The sequence below is a fragment of the Chaetura pelagica genome, unplaced genomic scaffold (genome assembly GCF_000747805.2).
Source record: "Chaetura pelagica isolate M959 unplaced genomic scaffold, ChaPel_1.0 scaffold425, whole genome shotgun sequence".
Taxonomy (NCBI): Eukaryota; Metazoa; Chordata; class Aves; order Apodiformes; family Apodidae; genus Chaetura; species Chaetura pelagica.
In genome coordinates this window covers 5613109-5627167 of record NW_009953205.1, presented here as the reverse complement: position 1 = coordinate 5627167, position 14059 = coordinate 5613109, and positions in this window count along the sequence as shown.

Sequence of the window (14059 nt, the reverse complement as noted above, 5' to 3'; positions counted from 1 at the left end):
TCTTTCCTTCTTTTTCTCTCTCCAGGGTAATGCCTCTGGCCAGGCAGAGTTAAGGGGTCTATTCTGTGCTCTGCTTGGGGAGGTGCCAAAATACTTTGGCCAAAGTGAGAGAAATATTGGGTAAAGGGGAAGAAGACTTGCTCCACTGAAAATGTGAGACTACAGGACCAGACCAGCTCCCTTCCAGTGCTTCATTTGACCATCTGATGACTGGTTCCCTTGCTAACAGCAGAAGATGCCCTGCTAAGTTGTGAAAAATGGTACAACTTGCCCTCCAGTCTTATTTACTCTGGTTTTATAGACACCATGGAAAAAAACAAAATTATATCCTGTTCATTTGGTCCTTCTTCTGTGCTGCCATGGCCAGCAAATGACTGTACCATAGATGATACAATAGACCTGGTAACTGTTTGCAGAGCAGTGTGCAGGGAGCAAAGAGCGATGGGACCTCAGGAGCAAGGCACCTTCTGAACCCCCCCCCAAGCATCGTACAGCATGGAAACACACCAGGCAGTTTCAGCTAGAACTGGTGCCAGTAGTCAACAGTGTGAGATGTCACCAAACAGATCTTAATGCCTTCTCATTACATGGCTATTCTAACACTTCTCTGCAAAGAACAAATTCTAAACAAGGAATCCACAGAGCACAGATGGAGCCAGCCACCTCACATGGGCCAGACTAAAAGCAAAATCTTTCTGCCCACCATTGAACCAAGTTCAAACCAAATGCAATTCCAGGCAGAGAATGTCATTTATTAATTCAAGGCACTTTAATGAATCAGACAATATAAAGTGCACCTACAAGGATTCGGTTCTGCATTGCCTCCCTCATGACTTACTTTTTCAGGCCATCAAAATTTCACATCACTGCCTTGTGAAAAGTAAGTACACAATAAGTTAATTTGTATTGTCACTATGCAGTACAACTGTGGTAAAGAGCACATTCATTTTTAATCCAGTATGAATAATATATAAATATGTATACAGAGTGAGGGTCATAGGAAAGCAAGTGGTACATTGTTTACAGCAGAAGTAGTACAAAAACTAGAGATTATTCTTGCTTGCAAAGATAACAATATCTGTAATTTGCTTGTAACTATGGGGTGAAGGAAAATGCCCATTTCTCTCAGGTATCCCATCCATTAATTTTAGCTCAAAAACTTGTTGTGGGCAGCAGCCTCTTAAAATAACCCTTCCCAGATAAGCTGGCAATAAATTTATAACGTTTTATCTAGCAGTGGCTGGTAGGTTCTTTCTTAGTAAGCCATAGTTCATATGTATTTTACCCACAATATATCTTCCATTAAAATTATATGAAAGCTCTTTTAAAAAAAATAAAATCTTCCTGATAGTTCAGGAGATAGCAAGTAATGCATTGCATTTAAGGTAAGGACAATGAGACTAAAGGTGGGCCAACAAGGGGACAAACTATGGTTTCTTTCTCTGATTAAAAAGTGAGGGTAGAGGACAAAATATTGTTTGCAGCTGAAATAACCCTGTTGTGGAGCAATGTTGTATGAAGTCTGAGACTAAGTGTGTGATGAGACTTCGTAACGCTCTGGGTGGAAGTTGAGAGTCTAAAGAAATCAAACAGCTGAAAATAATAATAAAAAATAGCTACAATGATAACAATGGTAGCCGGACTCCACAAATATTTTTAGAAGGTGTGTATTTCCCCAAGAATTATGATTACCTTCAGCACCTGATGAAGCCAGTGCTTGGAAAGGAATCCAAATCTCCCAGAGTCAAACCTAGCAAGGGCAGAAGGGCTGAGGTGACCTAGGCTCATCAACTTCCCTAGTTTTGACTGTACCTTGGAGGAAACAAGTACTGTGGACGGGATGGAGTACTGGTCAGGATGGAGAACTTTTCTCCAGGATCAATACTTAGAAAAACCCCTCAACATCTGAAACTAGTCCTCCTTTTAAAAAATATATGGTGCTTCATTAATTTAGGCTTTGGAAAGTGAAGTTTGTATTCTTTTCTTTCAAGTTTGTGATCTGACATGCTGCTTTGTGACACATCTTGTCAGCCTGCACCAGTCACACTGCGTTAGCTTTCATAACATGGCACAACTGATGCAGCCCAACATGGTGTATCAGCTGAGCAGAGTCAGAAAACGCAGGTTTTGAGAAAGACATGGATGTCTGGATTTTAGGACCATTTAAAGGAAAGTATATTTAAAGCAGGGGCCTCAGATTTAAAGAAAGCCATTGCCCGTGAGTTGTTAAGAATTCAACTACTAGCCAAACCTACTCTGCTTTGTTTTATCTTTAAAACTCAAGATGTATTATTGGAACACATAAAAAGTAAATGTCAGCTAAGTGTCATGGGTTACTTACTGAAATCCAAACACTGCTAATAGTTACTAATTTATTAACTTTGATATGCATCCATTATTTAAGATTAGCACAAAGAAATACACAAACAAGGGAGAAAGGGAGAAAGTGTGATGAATACTGAAGTCTTTCTCATTAAAAAAATCATCTACATGGTCAAGCTGCATTAATTCTAAAAATATTTGATTGGCATTCAAATTCTATAAAAACTTCCACAAAGAAAGATCTTATTTTTGTGGTATTACAGGCACATATGTAGGGGTTTGCACTAAAATGTAAAAATGGGCATTAGACTAGTCACATGAATAAGATCAGAAATTTATTCCAGATTGTTAAAAGTGTACTAATCACAGCAAAATCATGGCTTTCTCCCAAAGCAGCAAGAAAACAGTAATTTGAAAGAAAAATGCCAATAATACATCACACACAAGCCGTCTGTTGCCCCCACTACACCACTTTCTATGATACTGCATATGTGTACATACATACGCACAGATACACGCACACAGACACACAATTTCATGCCTAAATTTAGGGAAAAGGCAGAAGAGCAATAAAATTATGAACAGAAAACAAATGCTATGCCATGTACTATAAATTATAATTAAGTCCTGAATGTATTTCATAGGTATGACATTTGTTCCCTTAAAATGCACAAATGGCCATGGTTATCTGACAGAATGTTTTTCCTTAGATGGCCAATGGCTACAGCAGTTGCTGTGATGCAATACAGCGAATTCGTTTCAGAATTCTTTGCCTGGTTTAAGAATATCCTTTTGGTGAAAATAAAAAATAACAGCGATTACGTCTTTAAAACAAATAAACTACTCCCTCACATAGAAATATTTGAAAAGCCTCAAAAGCTGGAACTTCTTGGAGGCAAGTCTTTTTAGTTGAGATGCTGGACACTGAAGATCTGGACTTGACCTCCCTGGGAAGTGCTGCCCTAAATATTTTTTCCTACACAAGCTTGTATTTGAGGTAAAATAATCTTTAAACAGATGAAGTGCCTGTTGCCTCAGAAGTAATAGCAGGCAATGATGCCCTGTGCTTTCTGTGTAGGAAGAAAGACTTTTTGGTGTCTCCAGTGCACTAGCAGTGACTAGTGGGCTGAACTCATAGCATTCTCAGACCCCAGCTTCTCGGTCCCAGGCATCTCAGGAAGGCTGCCATTTTAAAATAATGCTATTATAGCATAGTAACAAGCATTTCCAAAAGGAGAACTATTTTCATTTAAATCTTGGCTAGTGTGGCTTCCTTTTTTTAATGTATAAATTTTCATAAATACATTTACTATCCACAGCAAACATCCCAAGTACTGTATGCATTACCCAGGAGAGGAGAATGGCTCTAAAGCAGCCATTCTGATCTGGAACATAACAGTATGGATGGGAAAATGCTGAATAAATATATTTGTCCAAAAGACAATAATGGCTCTGATTGAGCCATTTCACTTTATTGGTCTCAAAATATGCATTTTATGAAACTCCCAAAATACTAGACAGATTAAAGTACATCCAATCAGGTTCATGTATGTAATAAAAGTTTTTATAAAACAATTGAAAAGTATGTTTATTTACACACAGGTCCAAGACCAACCAAGATAGTCTTCTGGGGAAATTACAATATTCTGTGAAGTTTGTATGTTTATTGGATTAAAAACAAAAAGGAAATTAAATTTTAAAAGCCTCTCTATTTCATGTTGACCAGGAAAAGTCATTAAGTGAAAAGTCTTGTCTGAGGCTTTTTTTAGTATTTACGGTAGAAGTATATACCAAAAAAAGCATAACTAACTGTATTTTAGGAAAGCCTGGGATCATTTTCACCCACCAAAGCCAAGACTAAGTTACCTGTTATGCATGGGACACCAAAAGCTATGTCAGCTCCCTGACCACCCTCCACTCAACTGGAGTCCCTCATTACCAGTCTCAATCCTGCAAACAACCTGACAGCAATCACAGGGATGGATTATGGTAAAATGCACCAGACTAGTTACCTAAACCTTCCTTCTGTTAATACAGAGCAGACAATTCTAGGTGCAGCTCAGGTCCAAAAACATGAACTGCCTTCTGGAAGAGCCTTCCTCTTGCTGTGGGTTACAAGAAAGATCTTGATTAGGGGAGGATAATTTTGGGGTAAAGATCCAGCTCATGGCAAAACATAAATGCATTAAGGATATATGGAAAAACTGCCCTAAAGCTAGCAGGATTTATCCACCTGTGGACTTTGCTATGCAGGTTAGTGATCCAGACAGAATTCCTTGTACAAATTAATGTGGTGCAGGGCACCATCCTGAGGTCAGATCCACCCTAAAGCCAACACATGGCTCTGAGGCCCTGGTGTTTTGCCAAGAGGACACTCTGCCTACAGACACCTGCAATACCTTTAAAAGCAAAAGAAGAAAAAAAAAAGCCAACAAACCAACCCTGCTATGTAAAACAGCCAAAGGTAGCTCAGTATGGTGCAGAGGCTAACAACCACCTGGACACTCTTGACAAAGAGAAAAAAATAGAAAATTCTACTACTCTCCTTCATACATGTTTTTAACTTACTAAACACATCAGCTGCAAAATTATGGAAAACATCACAAATTTAACACTCATTACCTTTGTTATATAGAGCATGGAAATTATAATTGTTTGAAGCTAGACCGAGGAACTTGCTAGCCCTCTGCAGTGCACTAAACACAAGCAAATCACCAAATGGCTAGTGAAGGCACTGATGGCAGAATGGAGACTTGCAATTCCTGGGAAAATAAACATTTCCCATTTCTCTCAGAGATGACAAAGTAACAGGATTGCTCAGCTCCATACACTTAGGACAAAACTTGGTTTTGTTTTTCAGAAGACTAAGCTTTTTTACACAGCAACTTTCGATTTCAAAAAAGAAAGGATCTTCTCTTGGGGAAAAAGGGAAGAACATCAGCAGAATAGCTGAAAAGGTCCCTCTAAACAAATATTAAACATTATGAAAACCTTGTAAGACAAAAAAAGCTGAAGACTTTGCTTTCTAAGACCCCGTGTACTCCACCCTGCTGCCCGGCATGGCGCAGTACCCCATGCAGGACAGCAAGCCAGGCTGGGATCTGACATGACAACATGAGTTACGAGCCTGGTGCCTCAGTGGGCTCCAAACGAGGTTAGTGGGAAAGCTGTCATTGATTGAGCTTGAAATGCCAGACTATCATTGTCCCATGCTTGGGAAAATTTAATTATATTTAATTTTTCATATTTATTTACTTTGGTTTATACACATAAGTTGAAAGCAGAGTTCTTACTGAGGGCACTAGGCACTTGTTGTAAAGAACAGGCCACCTCTGACTAAATTTCTAATGGCAACGGTTACGGCAATTTATAAATTCCTCAATCAAAATCCCCTTTGCAATCCTAAACTCACAACAGTTTGTCCAAAGCACTCCTCCCCAGCCATGCCTCCCACTCTGGTACCAATTCTCACTCTCCCCAAGCCTGGAGGCACAGCCAGCACATCCCCACATCTCTGCAGCCTGGGCCCCTCCACCCAGAGGAGAGAGGTACCCGAGGCCAGCAAGTAAGTGGGTTGTAGCCTCTGACAGCCTTCTCGTCCTAATGCTTTGGGGAGTCAAGCAAACTGCAGCTAAGGAAATGTGTTCGGAAGGTAACTGGCAGGCTTTTCTTTAATATTAACTAACTCTGAGTCCTTCTGATTATCAAAATTATATATTCAGTCTCCGACCTTTGCCTTTACTTACATACTTCAATTAGCTGCTTTGACTGTTCACTCCTTTACTTATTTTAATCACATCAATAACATTACATTCCCATTTTAACCCCCTTGAGCAAAATATCTCAGTTTTCCTACTAGGTCATTTGCAAGTTTTCTGTCTGATGTTTTGTCATATTTTTTAAATGTCTCAGTAAGTATTTATTATTTAAGGGAGTACCGAGGACTTCTGGAATGAAGCTCTATTTGAATTTAACGTACCTTGGATTTTCCAGAATAAATGCTGCACAGGATGGAATTATCCATGTGCTATAACATTTGCTGAAGTGGGACATTAATAATAGTTATCTGCATCTATGATGTCACTTAGGCTAGGCCTGTTCTCCTTTGATTTTAGTTGTTGCTTTGTTACCTAATGGGGTATTTTAGACAGTATTTTGTTACATTGTAACTTGTAATGTATCTCCAGATTCTCTATCTACAGAGGCACGTTAGTCAAGAGACTGAGGAAAACCAAAACACTTAAAGTAAATAAATATCCAGCTCAGTAAAAGCTAATATTTTAAATTATCCACGACTAGCCTACAACCCTCTAATAATTCTGCTAAAACATTACAACTATCTGTTTACAGGATCTGGTGAGGGTGGTTTGCAGAGCAACTCACTTGTTCTTGGCAACGCCACAGCGTTCTGTGCCATCGCTGCACTCAACCAGCGCGGGCGCAGCCCTGGTGGGCGCTCACACCAACCCACCTCTCACCAGCACATTTTCTACCTAGACATAAACAGAGCTAACATTTCTGCATGAAAAACAAGCGTGTTTTTATCATATCTTGTTGAAGAATTCAGGAGCTCAAATAGCAAAAATTAAAAGGCTGCAAAGAACAAATTGAGCATTAACTTCCCAGGACCTCTCCCTCTGGAAAGTACTGCTGATGTTGTTGCAGAAAAAGTGTCCTTTTTTCAAGTCACAAAGGAAATGCTTTCTCCCCTTCTCCTTTTCTTTCTATAAAAGGCTCTCTAAAATGAAAGGTGTCAGACTTTGCTTTTTCTTCTTGGCGTGATCCAGAATGTATGGCTGAGGAATGACAGATGTCTGCAACCAGCTGCAATGAAGCATGCTAAAGTTTCAGTCTAATCCACTTATTTCACTGCAGTCACGTAAACCAAAACAAATGGGCAGTGCCTTACATTATAAAAACACAGCAGCATTACTTTGTTGCATAATGTAGCTGATACGCCATCTTTTTATCATTTTTCCTACTGCAGAAAGAATTCACCTCTTTATTAAAAACAGCCCCTGAAAGTTCTCCCGTTCTGCTCGCCTCTATTTTTTTCTTTTAGTGTCACAGCAGTCTTGCCATGCCCCATGCATTACTCAATATGCTGCTATTATAAAAAAACACCGTAATATTTTTCTAGGGAAGATTGCTTTTGTTTTCAAAAGCATGATCTGATTCAAAAGCCACGGGGCCTGATTCTGTTCTGGCATCCTTGTTACAGCCCCGGTTTGCAGGCAGCTGCACAGCGCTGAGCGAGGTCAGGACTGGCCCCACCATCACTCCGCCACGCCTTTCGGCTGGATAACCAGTGCACCAAGCACTTACCCTTAATGGGTGAAAATCCCCACCTTTCTGCTTTTTTCTGATCAAAGGGAAAATGTCAGCAGAGACGCAATGAATAACCTTAATCTACCTGACTCATTCAAAAAACCCCCCGTTTGTAATGAGGAGGAAGAGCCTTTGCTGCTACGTCTCCCCAGGCTCCTGAGAGCCCCCCCGCTCCCTTATGCCAGAGGGAGTACAGCCTAAGTGAACATGGCATCGCTTCCTGGGAAGGGAGACCCTGCCTCACTCCAACATGTAGTGCAGCAACCTTTTGAACCCTCCCTCCTTTAATCCTTGTAAGGAAAGGGAAAGGATGAGGAGTCATGTGGCTCCCTCCCCGCCAGCAGTTCCAACAGCTGGGAAGCACTCTTTCAGCGCAATTCATAAAAAAAGATGTGTTGGATTTTGCCTATGGCAGAATGGCGTACAATTTCTGGCCCTTCAGGCTAAAAAAATAAATGCAAAGAGGAAAATTTGAGATTTCCCCCCTTAAACTTCCCACAACAACCTCAGCAAAACCACATGACTTGTCTTGTACAATCTCCCTGGTGTTTTCAGTGCTACTTTGGCAGGAAATCAGAATTACTGTTATATAAATTCCATCTGATGCCAGAGCTACCATCTGTGAGTAAAACTGCTTCACCTACGTCTGCCGGCAAAGCCACTCTCCCAGAGACAAGGGAGAAGGGGAAAAAAAATTTGATTAATTTGCAGAATGCTTGTGATTTGCTCATATATTATTATAACTGCTCATCAGCACATGACAAATTCCCAGCACTCCGCACAGGAACCCGTTCAGTTTCAGCAGTTTTTTGCGTCGGCACCTGACAGACTGCAGAGCCACTAATGACTTTCAGATGCTTACAAACAGTAATTCTATCTTCAGAATAAAAAGAAAAATCCGTAGGAAGAAAAGAGTAGAGTTAGTCTATTCCATTTCCTTCCTGTATATCAACATGATTTAACTCTTCAGGGCAGCAGTGGTTCCAGGATCACAACACGGCTGCTCCTTGCCTGTAAAAGACAAAGACTGCCGATCTCAGGGGGAAAGGTGGAAGCAAAAGCTGGTCTCTGAAGGCTTTTCACTGCACCAGCTCCACAGAGAGCCAGATACAAAGCAGGTAGCCTAGGAAAAGGCACACCTACCCTGCAGTACTGTAATAAAATACATGCTCTCCCTGGCACTCCCGAATTCTGTATCTATTTTCCTATTTTAATACTTGTGATAACCTTTTGCATTTTCAGGGAACACATCTGCTTCCTAACTGCAGCTGAAATGTTTTTTCCCCCTTTAAAACTATGATTATGCTTTCTGAAGCACTGTCTGTGTGCTTGATTGCCTGTTTTAGATTAGAGAATTTAGCAAGGAAACAAAGACTTCAGAGTGCACATCAGTCCTGCATATGAGAAACCACAGAAGGAATAAGCAATAAAATGTGATGCACCATCTGTCCACAAACAATAACCTGGATGTTCTGAAGGCTTACAAATTATTTAGCACACAACCTCACCGAATTATAGGACCCTTAAATAGAGCAATAGACTGGGAATGAGAACCTCTTTGATGTCCTTTTGTATTTTTAAATTTTTTTCCAACTTGGCTCTCAATGGATTGCTAACAGTTGAGGTATTTCTCAGTGACTATTGAAGCAAGTTGATTTTTATTAAGTAGTTTTCTGTAGAATATTTTGCCACAGATTTTAAAAGTGGGGTATATGTTTCCTCTCTGGCCCCAGCCTGTTGCAAACAGATTGTTAATCAAAAGACAGTCTAAAAGAATAGCCAGTTGGGAAATTCAGTCCTAAGGGCACAATGCTGCCCTCGGTACTCATGCGCAGCTCCTGCTGGCTTCCCTGGGAGCTCACAGGAACGCTGAGGGAGGAATTTGACTTTATTAAGTACTAGGTTTCTGACTGGACTTTCGTTTTTCAACAAATACCTAACAAAGAATTAGAGATATTTTTTTCTTTCTTTTTAAATTGTATCCTGCTCCAGTTGAAGTAAAATGACATTTTTCTTAGCTGTCATACTCAAGCACAGTGATCTTGCATGCCAAAGGCATTAGCAACTGAGCACACTTCAGGTACAGTAAACTGGAGTATGTCAAAGCTACTGGATCCCTGGACAAACCTGGCATCCCTCAGCAGTGTACACACAAACCAATATCAAGACATTCAGAGGCCTGCTTTTGGAATACAGGATTTTGGTTCACCATATTTAACTGTGACATCATACTAAAAAAAAAAAAACCAAGCAAACAGAAAAGTTTGTTGGTTTTTTTTTTTTTTTTTTTTCTCAATGTGCAGCAAATTGCAGAATATCCAGATCTACAGTTTCATTCAACTTCATCTCTACATTATAAATTCCTGAGTTTTTAGTGAACACTAGCATTTGTTTTTTCCAGTTGAAGCATACCTTTAAAACTGTATTCCAAAATAAATCAGCAACCCCAAAAGCCACCCACTTCATTTTGAAAAGGAATGTGCTACCATTGATTAACAACCTGCCCTAAATACTTCTTTTGCTTTGGTTTCCACAGATTTTTTTTCTGCAGGTTTTCTTAACACAGCATTTTCCACACTGGCTCTCAGCTAACAAACATCCAGACCTATCTACCTAAGGTCTTCTCAGTGTGCCCTTTGCTGTCTAGATAGCAGATCAAAATTCAAATAAAAATAGATGCTAGAAGACAGAGGATTTTTTTTTTTTTATCATATTCTCTTTGACAAACAGGGGCCAAGAGGGAGGTAACTGTATAATTAACTTTAGATGTGCCTAATGTAACTCCATTATCATTGATGAGTCTTACGGAGAGACACTGAGAGGGAAATGTGCCTTCTAGAGTTTCAATGTGGAGCCAGCACTGTTAAAGAATATTTCAGTATTTAGGCCCTGATTCAGCAAATTGCTGAAGGTTATAGATCCTACAAAACCTGTAAATCATCCCACAGACTTGTGTGGGAATGCACACGTGCTCACACAATACATGAGCCTAAGTTGTCTCCGAGCTGAGGCCTCGTAGCCTAATCCTTACTTACAAAGATTCGTAAAAGAGACATGAAAATTTGCCTGGGGCTAAAAGCTGGCACATTACATTGTTTCATTTTGAGTCCTGCTCCTTTTGTATTTATCCTTGCATTTATTTTTATGTGGTATTTGCTATCAGTGCGAGGGGAATGAGGGCTTGGAGGATGCTGAGTGGGCAAGAGGCCACCAGTCCACCCCCTGCAGGCTGGAGCCCCCCAGCCAGCAAGAGGCCACTGGCTGCTAATTGGGAAGGTGGTAATTTTAGCATCACTACAGGTCCCCCAGAGCTGGCTGGCTGCTGTACATGTTGTGTGCATAACCCACTGGGGTGGTGACTATTGGTCTGCCTGCAACACATACAGCAACCAGCTGAGGGGAGGATTTAGCTCTTACCCATGTACCTAAAGCCCAGTGTTGCCACCGAGCAAAGAGCATGGAATGAACATGCAGCTAATCCATTAGATGTTAAAGGAAACAACACCAAAATCCCTCTCCAACAACTTCTGTGGCAGGCAGTACAGAGAGGACCAGGTGCTGCTGAGGATTTTATTAAAAAAAAAAAAAAGTGGAAGTCCAAGATATTGTATTTTTTTGGATGATTTAGAGTACAAGTGATCCATACCTATCCCTGAAGAACCTAAGCCAAACACATACCTGGCACACCAAAGCCTTGGTCCAAGCCCTGCTGCCTCTGGCAGAGCCACTTGATCTCACATAAGCTTCATTGACTTCCATTGTCTTCCAGAGAGAAAGTTTATTTATATGAAATCAATGGCAGGCTCGGGGCTTTCAAGCAAACTGATACCCACTTGGGTGTCTCAGTATATAAACTGAAATATTTTTGTAACAAAACTAATGTATACAGTGGTTAGAGAAGGCCAAAATATTTGTCTTCTGGAGAAGCCATGCAATTCCTTTGATTTCAACAAATAATCTGACCCAGGTAACTTTTTTTCTATCTACTGTTACGCTAATCAGAACAGAGAGGTCTATAAATGTACTTAAAGAGGCGACTAAAAAAAAATTAATCTGTGGTTTAACTTAAAGGTCAACTCAATACATATTGAGAAGTCAACTGAAATTCTGCCATTAAATATAATCACTCCTTCTAGGGTGGTAAATACTGCATGGAAATACCCATAAGGAACCAAATTCTCACCTCAGACAAATGCAAGTCTGGAACCGCAGGCAAAGGGAGGAAAGCCGGGCTGACCTTGCACAACAAAGCCCTTCCAGTCTGAGCCTCTGGGTATCAAGAACCAGGCCCCTGGAAAAGCTCCTTTAAGTTCCATGGGATGTGATTAATATCATGAGATAAACATAATAAATAAAGTCTGGGTTTCTTTTGGGACTTTTTCCAGCTTTCCAGATTCCTGCTTTTAAGCATTTTCCATAAGTTTAAAGGCTAGAGAGTTACTTTTTTATAAAAAAGAGAGATATTATTCTATAATCATGTGGCTACCACAGTGAAAGTCCTTTGGAAATAGGAAACTGCCCCAGCCATCACAGTAACACTGGGAAAACCAAGGACAGCCACTGGACCCTGAGCCCCCACTCTTGGTTCTTGGCTCTCTGGCAGGCATCTGTTCTGAGCCACTATTCCACACATAGTAATTCACATCCCCAAACCAGTTCCCCTGTTTTTAATAAAAAGAAGTAAATCAAATAAAGCTTAACTAGCATTTTATACAGGCATCAACTTATTCTTTTAATTTTAATATACAGAAGGTGCATTATAGGCGGTATCTTCTGAAATAATGTTAAAGATTTGAGGACTGGACTGGAGGGAGGTAAGAGGGGGAGGCACAAAGGTCAGATTTAAATCCTGAAGGTAGTATAAAAGATTTAGATAAAATTGTTTGCATATATTTTTGTATAGCATGTGTCCTGACAGTGTCACCATCAGCATGGGCTCTAGAATTCATAATCCACTGTGCTATTTTTAAAAATATTTTGATTTGTTTATTAGCTGTGCTTTCCTATTTCCATGAGATATAGACATCGACAGTGAATAGACCTCTTCTAATTGAACTGATAGCTTGAAAGTGAACCTGTCCTTGAATTTACACTGAAAGATAGACAGTGATTATTTATAATAAGGGATTTAGTCAACTGCCTTTCCATTTGTACAGCAAGGACTTTATCAACAGACTATGTTTAGGTAAATAGTGCCAAATAAGATAAATTCTGTATTAAAGGACGAATGTCTCACAGTGTCAGATGTACAAGGAAGAGACATTTGGTTGATGATATGTCCTGTAAGTATAAAAGAGAGTATTAAGATAGCACTTTATGCTAGCACTAATATATCAAAGTTCTGGACTGACCTGTTTCATCCAAAGTGAAAGCGAGGATGCTCTTAATTCCTATCTAAGATTAATTTAATTCAGAAGGCATTCAGCCTTCTGTCCTGTTTTGCAGCTTTTTAAGAATCGCTGGATTTGCAAAATAGCACGGCTGTACATACGTTTATAAATGGTCTGTATTTGTCTAGCCAGGGTTGAAGCCTTTCTTTAAAAACACACAGGCACAGACACACAACTCTGGCTCTGTGAGCTTGCTTTGCCCACAATATTAGAGCTTAGCTATCTCCTTGCTGAAGGGCCTATTTGTCTGCTTTAAGTGAAATCACTCAATTCTCAAAAGTCAGTGGAGGACTTTGGAAGGGGGAGGGCTGGGAGAGGCCACTCCAAATAAGTTCCATTAATCAAAAGACACAGTCTAATGTAACTAATATTTTACAATTAGAGAAGACAAGATGGAACTAAAAGCCATCTATCTCTCTTACACCACATGATCATCGATTCATAATCAGAAGACTGAGAGTCGCACAAAGATGCATTTACAGGGGCTGGGGGAGGGGGCTTGGTCGGAGCCGGAGATAATGAACACGATGAGAGGGAGCGGCGCTGAAGGCTGGGGAAAGATGACAGAGTGGTTCAATGGTGACGGATGACACGAAGATGAGTACTGATACCTGACAGGCAGCGAATGATGACTGCAGTCCTTTCCCACCATTATGATCCTCAATTATCTTGGTAAGGACTAAGAGGGAAAAAAAAAAAAAAAAAAGAAAAAGCTCCAAAGTGGCTCAGCCCATCCGTTTATTTATAAGCTGGGATAATGCTAGAGTGTGCCAGGCTGCTGGGAAAGGCCACCTCTTCACAATTTGATCAGCACTTTATAGGAGCTGTAGTTTTCATTGTCAGTGCTCATGGGCACAAGGGGAAATGGGTAAAATACAGTACTTGTCCATCTGTTTTGTAATAAAATTCCTAAATCTTCAAAGGGAGTTATTTTTTTTCTTTCACTGCCACCTTCAGGAAAAAACCCAAAACCTTAGGCTAACGAAAAAAATGAAGGAGAAAAGAGAAGACTGGCTTTG